Source organism: Macadamia integrifolia, chromosome 11, assembly GCF_013358625.1.
Source record: "Macadamia integrifolia cultivar HAES 741 chromosome 11, SCU_Mint_v3, whole genome shotgun sequence".
Classification (NCBI taxonomy): Eukaryota; Viridiplantae; Streptophyta; class Magnoliopsida; order Proteales; family Proteaceae; genus Macadamia; species Macadamia integrifolia.
Window position 1 is genome coordinate 19,898,786 of NC_056567.1, and position 16,379 is coordinate 19,915,164.

Sequence of the window (16,379 nt, forward strand, 5' to 3'; positions counted from 1 at the left end):
AGTTTGGTAGGAATGAAAGGAATGGGCAAAGACTTCTATTTATATAGTCACTTAGGTTAACTAAGGACTGTTTGGTAAAATAATGGGTTTCTACCCTTTACTAGTTTAACTTATAATTTGGGATAACACGCCCACCTTGGGGTGTCCCAATATATTAATCTATTTCTAATTATGTTGTTCCATCATTGGGATTGGGTTTGAGTTACCCAGGTGAGAGGGGTTGGGCCCCACCTCACAGTATATTTTATTATTTAAGCTTCAGAAATTTTCTCGTGAGGTGTGAGGGCTTGACTAATCTTTTCCTCTGTGTTTGGAAACCTTTACAATTTTTGAGGCATAAGTAGCAGGTGCAAGTGGGATCATCATTCTTTTCCTGATAAAATACGGTTGCTACCCGATATTCATTGGTATTGGTGTCCTCCGGTGCTTCATCTATACATTTAAAATAAGAATTTTAGGGCGCAGGTTTAACATTATCGGTGAAAAACCTAGAAGTTGTTGAACTTTAAGGGGCTTTGCCATCTCGGGTCCGATTGTGGGGATTTGTTTTGTGGGGTTCATGGAGGGTCTTCCAACCTTTTATTAAAGCTCGACTGATCATGTTTCCAATGAGCCATTTGGGAGTTATTTCGAATAAACAACCGAAACCCTAACCCTCTATTTGAGTCAAAATAATCCCAGAGCTGGGGTAGGTCACTTTAAGCTCGAGAATCATTTTGGATGTAATGCACACTATCCCGGCCACCAAAAGCTATTGTGGTCGAGACATACCCCTCCAACTAGACAAAACCTTGATTCTCTATGTATCTGAAACCCAAAAATGAAAAGGAAAGAGGTTAGGGAAGGCTCTTACCTTCGGGAACAACCAGCAACGAGGGGGGATGCCCGATGGTTCGCCTCCTCCTTCCCTCTTCTCCTTCTTTTTCTCATTATTTATTTCCCTCACATTTTCTTTGGGTGGGAAATGAACTGTATTTCCATATATATAGTTAAGACCCTTAGGGTCTATTTGCCTTTACACTGGGCCTTGGCCAAACCAAATCAACTCAGGGTTGGGCCACGAGAACCCACCACCTTGGATCCACAAGGGGTGTAAGTAGAGTGCGTAGGTCATATGCAGTGTGGGGGTGAGGGTGGAGAATGCCACTATGTGCGGAGCGGATCCCTTAGGCAAAGGAGGCAATTCAACACAGCAAGAACCACTGGTAGATGGCCACTTGTAGTGTCCAGTCGGTGGTTGCTATCGGTGGTCAGAACAATGGTTGTATTTTGTTAGCTTTTAGCCTCTTTTTGCCAACACCTAGGGGGATTTCTAGGGACTTTTGCAAGGCCTTTTATATTGTTCATACCATGCAAAGGGGGTTAATTAAGGAGGTGTTTGATCACTTACCACTAAAGCTTGGGAGGTTTGAATCCTTTCTAGTTTAATCGAAAACTTCCACATTGACATGTAGGGTCATTTTTTCCTTTCAGGCAGTATATCACTGCAAGCTAGTAGGTAGCAAAGCTGACATTATTGAGGGCACTACCTATTAAAAAACAATTCAAATTTGACAGGATTAGGGATGGGTGTAAGATGCACCCCTAGTTCCTCCTAGCCGTCCGATGTGTGTTAGGGGCATTGGAGAGGATCTTGATGCTTTGGGAGTAGTTAGCAAGGAGGAGGGGAGGGGTTGGGGAGGGAGATGAGGGGGAAAAGGTAGGGGTACTAGTGTAGGTGTTGGACTTGCAAAGCAAGGGTGAGTGGATCATAGGTTGGGAGATTTAGATCCTCTCCAGCTCAGGTCCTCCCTGTCAATCAAAGGTTGATGGGGGCGTTAGAGAGGATCCTGATGTATTGGAAGAGACTGGTAGGGAGTGGAGGGATTGGGGAGGGAGGTGAGGGGGCAGAGGTAGGGGTACCAGTGCAGCTGTTGGACTTGTAAAGCAGAGCTAACGTGGATCTGTTGAGTCCTGGCTAACACTAAGAGGAGGTGAATCAGTGTCTGGAATTCCTTTTTATTTCTTTTTCTGACTATGCATGTTGACAGGGCGATCGCTATTGGCATTATAATTGATATACACACAGTTATGTACACACCCATCTTACAGCACACGACATTCCAAATCTAATACAAGAATAATAAAGCAGTCACACCCGAACATAGAGGTTTTTACGAGGTTCAAAAAATTGCCTACGTCCCCAAAGTAATGCCTATAAAGGATTCTTATCTACTCAATACACTACGAGTACTGCACCTACAATTGGGAGCACCTCGCAACCATGCTTTTCCTAGCATAAAGCTGAGAGGGCACTTAGTGCTAATAAAAGTGACAAACACCCACTGTATGATTTACCCATCATAGAACTAAGAGGACACACACAGTGCCCTGTTCAATGAATACAAATAAAATAGACTTATAATTGATGCCCTATAGTTTTTCATAGGCTACTATAGATCTACTATGTAAATTTTCTATACTTAGCATACATACATACATACATGTATCTAAAAAATATATAAAAATAAATGCAAAGGTAAAAGATGCTTACAACCTTTGTTTGAGATATTTAGAGATGTCCCAGAGATGCCTCGAGTGTACTGGCACTATCAACTTCAACTTCTCTGGCAACCTTGAGTTCTTAAATGCACATTGGTACTTTGAGAACCACTCAACCGACCCTTTCCTTCGCTCTTCTTCTTCACAACACAAAGGGACAATAAACTCTATTCTTTTCTTCAATCTTTCTTTCTCCTTTACTTGGTTTCAATACACAACTTTTCCTCCATGGATGTCTTCTCTTCAATGAATAAGCATTAATGATATTCTCTTACTCTCTTTTCTTTCCTTTTTTTCTCACTTGAAGAAGTCCTCATTAAATTCGACAATGGCACAAAAGTACTTTTGCGTTCTCAACACACTTCTTTGACCTTCAATGGAGCTTTATGGAGGGCAAGAATGGTGGTGGAGATGGCTCAAATGCAATCCCTTTGCTCTCCTATTTCCTCTCTTGGTTCGGTCTTTAGTGTGTGTGTGTATATATATATATATATTCACTTGGAACTACCAAGCTTAAACACCTTTAATGGAGCATTCAAGATCTTTTAAAGAAGATGAAACCATTAAATGCTCTCAAGCATGTGGAGGAACCATATATAACTTTCTTCCTCGTTCCCTTTCGCTAACATATCATCACAACCCAACCATCACCATTAACCACACTTAATCGAGTTCTCCAACCTTATTTATAATGATAGAACAATATTCAATGCACACACAATAGGGGAGAAGACTCTGTTCACAAAATTTGGGTTTTTTTATGCTTTTGGCATTCTAGGGCTTCCAATGGATAGAGCTCGAAAAATAAGAAGAATGAAACTTAGAATGACCAAAATGGTCTTCTGGATCAGAAGTTATGGCCATTTTAAGTTCAACAATGAGAAAGGAGCATTTGAAATCTTTCTGGGTGGTGTAGGATGCACTGCCAGAGTGCGGAGCAGCAACACAATTTACAGCCTTTAGATCAAGCCTAAAAAAGGCGCCTTAGATATTATCCATTAGATGGATCTCTAATCACAGCTGTTGGATTAGGATCAATTTGACGTTATACCTGATGATTGTGCAGTGCTAACGTCATCCACCAAGGTGTTGTTGAGCTCCCATTGGTGGGTAGGTTTGTCTTCAAAGATACTTTCTAAAAATCCTCGTAAAAATGCATACAAGCCCCTTTGATCCACAGAACTAGTTTAGAAAACCCATTGACTTAGTCTACTAGATATATGCAAATTTTTTTGAAAAACCCTTCATTCTATAAGAAGAATGCTAAAAACCCTTGAACTATTTGAGAGCAACGTTCAAATAGGATTTGAGATTTTTCAGACCAGCCCGTGGAGAATTCCATGACTTTCTCATACAGATTCGGATTGAGCGAAAACAAAAAGGGTATGGATAAAGATTTGAAGCTCTACAAACTCCCAAAACATCCCATCAACAGTCTCAATCATGTAAAATAATTAAAATGCCCCTGAACATTGTGGAAACCGTAATTTCTTCATCCGAAATTGAATTGGGATAAATCCGAGTGCATTGGAAAGATTTTTTTTATGCTTTTTAGGATACATGCAGTAGTTGACACTCAAATAAGTCATATACAATGCAAAAAATTCCCTAAGTGTAAATAGGCTAAAGTTTTTAATATTATACCCGAAATCTGCACCACTTACCAGGGTTGAAACAAAATAATCAAACACCAACATGTTGTTTACTGTTTGTCCTTATTGGCAACCTCGACCACATGGCAATGATGAAGTGAGAAATTTGGGTGACGCGACCAAAACTGGTGATGTGATAGCATTCAATCTCTCCAATAAGATGCCAGTGTTACATGATGTATATGGAGTGGATTGAGTCATCCATGATAGGTAGTGTGGGATCCTGCGTCAAAGCTGGTAAATTTGGCCTATTTATGCTTGGGAGAATTTTTGGCAATGAAAATGATTTTTCTGGAAGATGGTTCCTTCATAAAAAAATATGTGTAATTTGTACTTTCCAATGCACCTGATTTCTTCAAGTTTCGATATTGTATAAAGAAGTTACAACGTCCACAAGTAAAAACCAGATTATTTGGTAGTCGGGGACAGTTTTGGCATTGAAAATAATTTTTCTCAAAGACGAGTCTCCATGTAACCTTCCTCGAGAAAAATCTAATATTTCTAATGCACTTAGTTTGGTCATTTTGATTCTGTATGAGGAAGTTACGGAATCCAAAAGGTACAAAGGTAGTATGGTCTTTTTTTATGGCTATGGCTGAAGCTCAAGTCTTCTGAAAATTTATAGTGTCGAGTCATGGTCAAAACACTTTTTGTTTTGTCTCGATCCGAACTCGTATGAAGGAGTTATACACATTTTCGTAAAGCTGGTCCAAAAATCCAAATCGGATTTTGGCCAAAAGCTCTTGGTGTAGGAGGGGGTGCTTCAGCATCTTGTTAAAAATAGAAGGGTTTATGTGTAATTTTCTAGTGTTATGGTTGTGGAAATGTTTAGTATAGAAAATTAAGATTAAAGGGGCTTTGTGTAATTAAAGAAGGTTATGGGATCCTAGATCAATGGCTAAGATTAAGCCACGTAAGTTCGATCCAGATTGTGTGGCACATGCCTTTTGCGCTGAGACCCAACATTAACGATGCCATCGAGGGCCTCCGTAGTGGCTGGGTGCATCTTGGGTGATGGTGCAATGTATCATACGTGTGCATCGCGTATTTAATGAACTAGTGCTGGAGATGCCTTCTTAAAGGATTTAGTTAGATCTAATAATCAGAAACCGATGGAACATTATCAATTGTTCACCTTTCTGCAAGAGATTCGACAAGCTTTCAAAATTTTTGCTAACTTATCCAATGGATGCTCGACATCGGTCTAATCGTAGGCGTTGAAAGTCATCCGTCAACAGATTCCTGATCTGTGACTATATTTCATTGCCCGTTATTATGATCTGATGGATCCTAATTAAGTCACCAGATGAAGCCTGTTGCACCCCACGCCGCTTGCGCACTCCACGTCCCTTGCGAAGATTCTAAATAGTGCTTTCTGGTTGGTCTATCTTTGAATGGCCATAACTCCCTAACCACAGGGCCATTTTGGTCCATTTAACTTGCATTCATCTTGTTTTTCCTGCTCTATCTAATGGAAGCAAAAAGGGGAAAAAAATAAGTGGGGAGGAAGGCTATGGAATTTGAAGGTGAAGTTCCTCTTGGAGTGTATGCTCCATTGAAGGTAGTTGGGGGTATAGGGGATGTGTTTGACACTCCATTGAAGGTGGTTTGAGAGGTAGTTAAGGTGTGTTAATGGTGCACTAACTCCAAACCAAGGGAAGAGAGAACAAAAGAGAGAAGAGAAGCGAGAAAAGGAAAAGGGTTTTCCATTTGTGCTTTAAAGTACAAGAGGACAAGGGAGAAAACTTGTGAGATACCAAGGCTATAATGAGCTCACTTGAAGATTCAAGTCTCCTACTCTAGAGGGGAGTTGAAGATTCTAGTGTGACAGACTATGCCCTGAGACCAACTCCGAGAACACAAGACAAGGGTTGTGAGACTTTTTAACTCTAGATTTATATTACAAACATTGTCTACAGTTATGTATGTATGCTAGTTGTAGTCGTGTACGATTGAGAATGCATGCTAGCCTAAACTTGAGTAAAGGGTATTTTAGCCCCAAATTTATTTGTATTATGTACTGCGTGCTTAGTGGGTGCTAAGCATTGGGAGTGGGTACTCCCTTGTAGTGGGTACAACAAGTTGTACTAGAACTGCGTGTTCTATCTTAGCTACAAGTTGAGAAAATTGGGTGTGGGTGCTCCCAACTATAGGTGTAGTTAAATTAGTCTTTTGAGTAGGTACAAAGCTTTTACAAGTACTACTCTAGGGACGTAGGAATCTTTCCAAATCTTATAAAAATCCCTGTGTAGTGGATGTGGCCACTTGTTTACATTGTATACTGTTGAAGTGTGTGTAATATGGAATGGATGTGTATACTGGGAAGTGCCTATGAGAGGCTGAATGTATATACGACTGTATACAAATAGGGATAAGTATCACTGGGTTTGCCAATTTTGCTTTCAAGACAGTTCCATAAGGATCAGAATTAGATTCGTTGATTCACCTCCCTCAGTGACTGCCGGGTTACAACACAACACATAATTGCCATCTCATCAGAGAGATCGTATGTTACCATGTGATGAGCATATTTATGTGTGAAATCTAAGTAGTAAAGCATGCATCTTTACATATTTAGAATGAAGCTACCTTGGGTTTTACTCTCTTTTTGTAGGTTTTGTATATTAAAGGCCTTAAGCATTATTGGGCATAATATCTCTCCAGCAATAACTACCTAGTGTAGTTGGTGAGCTATGGTGTGCAAAAATCCCTTGCTCACCTGGAGGTCTCATGGTTGTCTTTTTTTTGGAGAATTTTGTTGAAGATTTTCTACTTTTCACTCAGTTAAAGCACTAAGGGCATGGGGGGAATTTCCACATCAAATTAGAAGATTGTCCAAATCTTCAAAGTAAGGAAAATCGTGAGAGGGGTTTCTTATGCAAGAAGAGAAAAAAAAGATCCAAATCTTCTCTCTCCTCCACATCATCACCAGAAGATTGTCCAAATCACACAAAGCAAGAAGAAAAATCATCCAAAGGAAAAAAAAAAAAATCGAACAATAAGGGTTGTGCACAAGATTTGAAAGAGAGGGAGAAAAAGAAGAGAAAAAATTTCTCCAAGTTTATTTCTCTTCTCTCTCCTCCACCTTAGCACTTATGATCTCAAAAGATCTCACCTACCAATTGTGGGTTTTTCCCTTTTAGGAAAGAGAAATTTGTTACCCTACATCTCCATTCCGTATAAATACAACTCATGTAAGAGGATGGGAGACACTTCATTCTTCTTCTAGTTTTTTTTTTAATTGCCCTCTCTATCCCTCTCTCACTCTCTTTAGTTTTATTTCTTCTTTGTTTTTGCTTTAATCACTTTTGTAATAGCTTTTTATTTTAATTAATGCAAGCATTCTTTTATTTTTATTCAGCTTTTTATGTTTATGATTTATGCAATTGAGTTATAATTCTAGGCTTAGATCTAGGTGACAAGATCACGAGCCGTGGAGCATCTCTTTTTCAAGTTCAAATTTTTTTTTCAAGATTTGTTTTTTCCAAGCCTAGAAATTTTAGATTTGGTTCATTCCAGATCTGGTTTTTAGGGTTGACAGTATCTCAAATCACCCAAGCTTTCAAGTTAAAGCATTGATTCATGTAAGTAGGCTTCTTCAATAGTCTTCTCTCCCCCTTCTCATTCCCTCTTCTGACTACCCTTTCTTTCTTAATTTAAGATTTTAATTTCATTCGTTACATTATTGCTTTCCCTTTCCCTTAAGGTTCATGGCTGGTGTATGCATTGGCTTTGCCCCTCCTAACCATAGAACCATCATTTTATTATTTTTATTTTAATTGCCTCCCTTTCCCTAAAGCCAAGTAGAGTAGCCCTTGTAAGAGTGACTCTCTGGTCAAGTAGGGAAGCTCATATCATGATGCATCCCTCGGGCTAAGTAGAGAAACCTACTTGTGAGCCTTGCTCTAGCTTTATCCCATTTCTTTTACTTTATTTTTATTTCAGCATTTTTTTCCTTCATTGCTTTTTAATTACGTGACTTGCATATTTAAATTCTTAGATGATGAATGGTTAGAACGTTATTTTAGATATATATGTTTAGGATGGTAGTTAGAATTAGATCACAACCATTAATCGGTTCACTTTCGTATTATTAAAAGGAGCCAAAAATAAAGTAGCTGCTCTCCCTGTGTTCAACCCATATCTACACTGATCCGTACACTTGCGGTTACATTTTAAATCCTAACAAGTTTTTGATGCCATTTTCAGGGAGACAGTTCCATGTTATTTTTCGATTTCTTTTGGTTAATCGGAGTGCTTTGTTTGCTTTGTTTTGTTTTTGTTTTTCTTTTATTGAATTCCTGAGAAGAACAACTTGCAATAATAGTTGTATCGGTGGAGGTCACCAAGCCTCACAGTATGATAAATACAAGTTTCACCTTGTAGCAGTACCTCATGAATTGACCTGAGCAACCCCGAATCCCTGTCAGTAGGCTCACAAAAAAAAAATCCATACAATAATTCCTTTTTCTTTTCATTTCATTCCAATAATTCAAGCTCTTACCAAGAGTGGAAACATAAATATATAGTAGTCCCCACTTTACTACAGAATCCCCAGGATTCGATTGTAGGTGGATCTGAAGACTATATGGATCCCTAGCTGTCAACCTACGAGTAACCTTATAGCTTTGGACTCATTGTTTAAATTATTGAGGGGTCATATCAATTAACTAATTTTTCACCTTCAATTTTAGTTGTAATTAATTAATTTTTTAGGGACCACAATTTTACCTCAGGTGGTTAGTGCATGAGTGTGTGGACCTATGATTCTACCAATCGTTTAGCAAGAGTTCCTATTTTAAGAATGATAGAATAGCCTAAGCCTACTTTAAATGATAGATTTTACCTAGCCAGGGTAGCCCAACATTCTTGCATTAGATTACGAGCTACCACGAGAAATAACTATGAGCTTAAAACTCAATTCAACACTATGTCGCCCCACTTCCATAGGATATCCTCCGAAGATGCATATTTGTTCCTGAGAGAATTTGAGGAGGTTTGTGTCTTCATTAAGATACAATAACTCAGTGATGATGCTGTTAAACTTAGATGCATTACCTTTTCGCTAAGGATGGAACAAAAAGATGGCTATATGGGCTGCCAACTAATTCTATTACCATATGGGATCAGTTTACGGTAGCGTTCTTGAGGAAAAATTTTCCCTTGCATAAAATAAACAAACTCAAGAGCGAGATCATGTAGTTCCGATAAAAACCTCAAAAGTCATTTTTCAAACTCATAGAAAGGTTCCAAGACCTTCTCCAAGAGTGTCTCCACCATGGTATTGACAAATGGTATCTTTGCCAAATAATTTATGAAGGGATAGACTACCGTACCAAGCAGATGTTAGAGTCTATGTGTCTTATAGGCTTCACAGCTTATGCAGTTGAAAATAAAGCTTGGAACTTTTTGATTGACCTAGTTGAAAAGATAAGAGAATGGGAGTCTACTCAGGAAAGTGAGAGAACTATAGGAGGTAAAGGGTATTATGTCAATGAGATAGGAGCCAAGGAGGCTCATTTAGATAGCATCATTAAGAGAATAGAAGCCCTTGTCCCTAAAGCATATGCCCCAGTCCACCAAGTCCAAAATTAGGTCTCTATGTGCAATTGGTGTCACTCCCCTGGACATGTAATGGAAGAATGCCTCAACAATTCTAGGGGCAATGAAAGTATTAATGCTTTTTATCCAAACTGCCTATTTAGCAACACTTACAATCTAAGGTGGAGAAATCACCTTAATTTTTTATGGAGCCAAGGGAATCAAGGAGGCCCATCCAATTTTCACAACCAAGTGCAGCCTAGTCCCCATAGGTCCAATTTTACACCACTACCTAATTCTTTCCCTCGGCCTAATCTAGGCCCTTAGTCAAATTTTGATAGGCCTCCTCTCTAAGCACCTTGTCAACAACCCTCGGGGTTACATCCACTGGAGAGATGACAAGAATTAGTGAGCTAGAGAAAAGCATAGCTCTTCTTATGAAGAGCCACAATAATGTAGAGAGGTAACTCACCAAACTTGCCACAATCATACATGAGAAGGAGAAAGAAAAATTGCCTAGTCAGCAAAAGCCAAATCCTAGACATCAAGTGCTGACTCCACAAGGGCTACCTACTCCTCATTTCAATGTTGTATAGAGTTAATAACACCAAGGGCCCTCCAACTAGTGTAATGCGGTATATGCCCTAAGGAATGGCTGAGAGTATCTACATAATGGTACCACTCCATCTCCACCATCTGACCTTTCTGTTGACCCTCCAACTATCGAGGCTACTACTGTGCCTCCCATTCCAGATTCGTCAGATAGACTTGAAGAAATTAAGGATGATTTGGTGGAAGCCACCAAAAATGATTCTATTAATGAGAGAACTTTTAACAGTATTTATGTTCCTCCTGTCCCCTATCCTAATCGTTTGATGAATAAGAAGACGACAACTTCAATAGAAAATTTTAGAAGTCTTCAAGAAGATAGAGGTAAACATCCCTATTTTGGATGCCATAACTCAAATCCCAGCCTATGCTAAAGTCCTCAAAGACTTATGCACTCATAAGCGCACCACAAACGTTCCCAAAGAGGAGTTCTCGACAGCTAATATCAGTTCAATGATCACACAACCTATAATAGTCAAGTATAAGGATCTCGGGTGTCCCACCATCACTTGTGTCAATGGTAACACTCGTATTGATCATGCCCTACTTGACCTTGGTGCAAATGTGAGCCTTCTACCTTATCATGTTTATCAACAACTTAGATTAGGAGATTTGAAAGCCATAGGGACCACTCTCCAATTGGTCGATCGTTCTGTCAAGATTTCAAAAGGGATGGTTGAAAATATCTTGCTTAAGGAAGGATAATTTATTTTCTCAGTTAATTTTATTATTTTGGACACCAAACCCTTCACCACTATGGATAAGATCCCTATCATTCTTGGAAGACAATTCCTGGCTACCAACAATGTATTAATCAGTTGTCGGAATGGTCTACTAAGGATATCTTTTGGCAACCACACTATGGAGTTCAACATGTATAGGTTGGGTAAGCAACCAACAATTGATGAAGAGATCAATATGCTTAAGGATTTTTCTGATGATATTGTTAAAACTTTTGGCATTGACTTTGATTCAAAAGTCCAAGAGTGTATGAGAGAATTAGAGGATGATATAGAAAATTTCTTCTTCAAGGTTTGGAGCCTTCATACACCTATAGAGCCTATTGGTCCTCTATCAAATTCTTTTCCTAAACTCTCAATTGTTGAGCCCCCTAAGCTTGATTTGAAAGAGTTGCCTTTTAACTTAAGGTATGTCTTCTTAGGAGAATATCAAACTCTACCAGTTATTATCACTTCAGATTTAACTTCAAGTCAAGAGGAAGAGTTGATCAAAGTTTTAAAAGAAAACAAGGAAACCTTAAGTTGGACCATGTAAGATATTAAAGAAATTAGTCCCTCAATCATTCAACATCATATTCATCTCATAGAGGATTCAAAACCTTCTAGGGAACCACAAAGAAGGGTTAATCCTATGATGTAAGAAGTTATCAAGAAAGAGATCCTAAAGTGCTCGGATCATAGTATCATCTACCTTATTTCTGATAGCGAGTGGGTGTCTAGTGCATGTGGTTCCAAAGAAGTCAAGGGTCACAGTAGTCCAAAATATTGAAAATGTGTTGACCCCTGCCCGTGTCTAAACAGGATGGCTTGTATGCATTGACTACAGAAAGTTAAATGCGGCAACTTAGAAAGATCATTTTCCTTTACCTTTTACTAATCAAATGCTAGAGCGGTTAGTCGGACATGAGTATTATTATTTTCTTGATGGTTATTTTGGCTATAACCAGATACCCATTGCCTTAGATGACCAACATAAGACCACCTTTACATGTACTTAAGGAACCTTTGCTTATCGACGTATGCCTTTTGGGCTTTGTAATGCCCCTGCCACGTTCTAAAGATGCATGTTGAGCATTTTCTCTGATATGGTGGAACATTTTTTGGAAGTGTTTATGGATGATTTTTCTATTCATGGCTCCTCATTTTTTAATTATTTGCATCATCTTTCTTTAATACTCAAATGATGCAAAGCTACTAATTTAGTCCTCAATTGGGAGAAATGCTATTTCATGGTTACACAAGGCATAGTGTTGGGTCATATCATTTCTAAAGAAGGGATAAAGGTTGATAGAGCTAAGGTGGACTTAATTTCCAATTTATCACCTCCCAAGTCAGTTAAGGATGTTCGTTCCTTCTTGGGTCATGCAGGGTTCTATCGTCGGTTCATCAAGAACTTCAGTCATATAGCTAGACCTCTCACCAATCTTTTGCCTAAAGAGTAACCCTTTGAATTTTTTAGTGAATGTCTCGTGTACTTTGAGCAATTAAAGAAGGTGTTGACTACAATGCCCATTATTCAAGCTCCCTTATGGATTGAGCCATTTGAATTAATATGTGATGCATTTGATTTTTCTATAGGGGCAGTCTCAAGGCAGAGAATTGTTAAGCTTTCTCGTGTTATCTATTATGCCAATAGAACCCTCAATGATGCACAGCTGAATTACACCACAACTGAAAAAGTATTTTTAGCTGTTGTATTTGCATTAGAAAAAATTTATGCATATCTGATAGGTTCTCATGTAATTATTTACATTGACCATGCATCTATAAGGTACCTTATTCAGAAAAAGGATGCTAAAGTTTGTCTCATTAGATGAGTTTTGCTTTTGTAGGAATTTGACTTAGAAATTAGGGATAAGAAAGGCAGTGAAAATTTGGTTGCAGACCATTTGTCCCGGTTACCCAATTTTTTGACTGTGAATTCTCCAGTTAACGAGCATTTTTCTGATGAGTAACTCTTTGCAACATTTAGTGAAACTTGGTATGCAGATATTGTAAATTTTTTTGTTACAAACAAGACTCCAAATCATTGGTCTTCCCAAGAGAAGTATCATTTTCACTCACAGGTTAAGTATTTCTTTTGGGATGATCCTTACCTTTTTAAGTCATGCCCTGAGCAAATTATCCGGAGATGTATCCCTGATCATGAGCACCTGATGAGCACATTTATGTGTGAAATCTAAGGTAGTAAAACATGCATTTTTGCAGGTTTTATATTTTCAAGGCCTTGAGGATTATCGGGCGCTATATCTTCAATTTTACACGTAAAGATGTCATATTTCTTTGCATGGTTGTGAAGAGGACGAGATTCTAAGCAAGATGGACGTGTTCAACTAAAAGTACACATTCGTTTGGTCACCTATACAAATGATTATTCTTTTCGGACCAAAAAAAGAATAATGGATTAGAACTGAACTGAGATGCAGAACCAACCCATTTGCAGTTGGCCCAGAGGTACAAGGAATATTCTAAATACCAAAAAGGATCGATGGATCACATCCTTAAGTGATTGAAGATTCGTTTTTGGTAACAACAACTACCTAGCGTAGTTGGTGAGCTATGGTGTACAAAATTCCCTTGCTCACCAAGAGGTCTCAAGTTCGAATCTCATGGTTGTTTTTTTTAGAGAATTTTGTTGAAGATTTCCTGCTTTTCACTCACTTAAAGCACTAAGGGTATGGAGGGGATTTTCACATCAAATTAGAAGCAAGAAAAATTGTGGAAGGGTTCCTGCACAAGAAGAGAAGAAAAAAAAAGGGGGGAGAAATAAATATTGTCCAAATCTTCTCTCTCCTCCACATCATCACCAAAATATTGTCCAAATCACACAAAGCAAGAAGAAAATCATCCCTTGGAGGGAGAAAAAGAAGAAAAATAAATTAGGAAAAAAAAAGGAAAGAAAATAAGCAAAAAAATTATAGGAAATTTCTCAAAGTTTATTTCTCTCTTTTCTCTCCTCCACCTTAGCACTTTTGGTCTCAAAAGATCTCACAATCAATTGTGGGTTTCTCCCTTTTAGGAAAGAGAAATTTGTTTTCCTACCTCCCCATTCCCTATAAATACAACTCATGTTAGAGGAGGGGAGACAATTCATTCTTCTTCTAGTTTTTTTTAGTTGCTCTCTCTTTCTCTTGCTCTCTCTTTAGTTTTAGTTCTTCTTTATATTTTCTTTAATCACTTTTGTAATAGATATTTTTTTTATTATTTCAATTAATACAAGCACTCTTTTATTTTTATTCAGCCCTTTTATGTTTATGATTTATACAATTGAGTTATAATTTTTTAAGTTATAGTTCTAGGCTTAGATCTAGGTGACAAGATCACGAGCTGTGGAGCAATTTATTTTTTCAAGATTTATTTTCTCTAGTACTAGAAATTTCAGATTTGATTTATTTCAGATCTGGTTTTTAGTAATGGTAGTATCTCAAATCGATCAAGTTTTCAGTTTAAGGGTTGAAGTTCAAGTAAGTAGGCCCCTTTAGTAGTCTTCTCTGCCCCTCTCATTCCCTCTTCTGACTACCTTTTCTTTCTTAATTTAGGATTTTAATTTTAGTCGTTATATTATTGCTATCCCTTTCCCCCAAGGTTTATGGCTAGTGTATGTGTTGGCTTTGCCCCTCCTAGCCATAGAACCATCAATTTATTGCTTTTATTTTAATTGTCTCCCTTTCCCTAAGGCCAAGTAGAGTAACCCTTGGAAGAGTGACTCTTTGGTCAAGTAGGGAAGCACATATTATGATGCATCCCTCGGGCTAAGTAGAGAAACATGCTTGTGAGTCTCTCTCTAGCTTTTTCCCCTTTCTTTTACTTTATTTTTATTTCAGTATTTTTTTCCTTTATTTATTTATTATTATTATTATTATTTTTTAAATTGTGTGGGTTGTTTATTTTCAATTATTTATTTATTTAATTTTAATTGCGTGGCTTGCATCTTTAAATTCTTAGATGACGAATGGTTAGGACGTTATTTTAGATACATATGTTTAGGACGGTAATTAGAATTATATCACAACCATTAATCGGTTCACTTTCGTATTATTAAAAGAAATAAAAAAATAAAGTGGCTGATCTCCCTGTGTTCGTCTCGTAGCTACACTGATCCGTACGCTTGCGGTTACATTTTAAATCTCAAACAAGTTTTTGGCGCCGTTGCCGTGGAGACAGTTCCATGTTATTTTTTTTGCTTTCTTTTGGTAAATCGGAGTGTTTTGTTTGCTTTGTTTTGTTTTTCCTTTTCTTTTGTTGAATTCCTGAGAAGAACAACTTGCAATAATAGTTGTATCGGTGGAGGTCGCCATACCTCACAGTATGATAAAGACAAGTTTCGCCCTGCAGTAGTACCTCAGGAATTGACCTGAGCAACCCCGGATCCTTGCCGGTAAGCTCCCAAAAAGACCAAAAAAATAAAAAAAATCATAAAAATAAAAAAAAAAAAGGTTTTGCTATCCATTCTTTTGTGCTTGTCTTACTTTAGTTACGGGTAGTTTTCTGTTGCATGAGTGTTAGGTGGGTACGTAATACTAAGAATCAGTTAGAAAGAAGATATCCAACAAATAGTGACCATGTACGTTTGCTCTCTTTAAAACCCTTCAATATGTGAGACCAACAGCAAAACCTTTCACCTAAATCTCTGAAAGATAGGTTCTACCTTGCTAGAACAGCCCAACCGTTCTGCATAGTTCTACCACAAGCCTAGGGTAATAATTTTGAACTCAAATCTCAATACATCACTATGTTGCCCCACTTCCATGGGTTGACCTCTGAGGATGCATACCTATTTCTAAGGGAATTTGAAGAGGTATGTGTTCTAATTAAGATCCAACAACTTTCTGATGATGCTGTTAAGCTTAGGTTTATCACTTTTGCATTGAAAGACCAAGCTAAGAAGTGGTTGTATGGGTTACCCACAAATTCTATAACCTCATGGGAACAGTTCACAGTTGTCTTCCTTAAGAAGTTTTTCCCAACTCACAAGACCAATAAGCTTAGAAGTGATATCCTTCCATTTAGGCAAAAGCCTAGTGAGTCATTTTCCAAACTTATGGAGAGATTCAAGGATCTACTCCAAGAATGCCCTCACTATGGCCTAGACCTATGGCATTTATGTCAAATAATTTATGAGGGTATTGATTACCCAACTAAACAAATGATAGAGTCTATGTGCCCTGAGGGATTCATATCCTTTACAGATGAAGGAAAGGCATGGGAATTCTTACTTAACTTAGATGACAAAACCCGTGAGTGGGAATCAACCCAAGAGAGTAAAAGAACCATAGGAGGAAAATGATATTTTGTG

General features: G+C 38.0%; 1 non-coding gene across 1 annotated transcript; it reads right to left on the reverse strand.

Moving 5' to 3' along the window:
- Positions 1–16,064: 16,064 nt before the first annotated feature.
- LOC122094556 lies at positions 16,065–16,171 on the reverse strand. Its single transcript, XR_006144871.1, has one exon. It is a non-coding gene; the product is annotated as a small nucleolar RNA R71 (small nucleolar RNA).
- Positions 16,172–16,379: the final 208 nt, after the last annotated feature.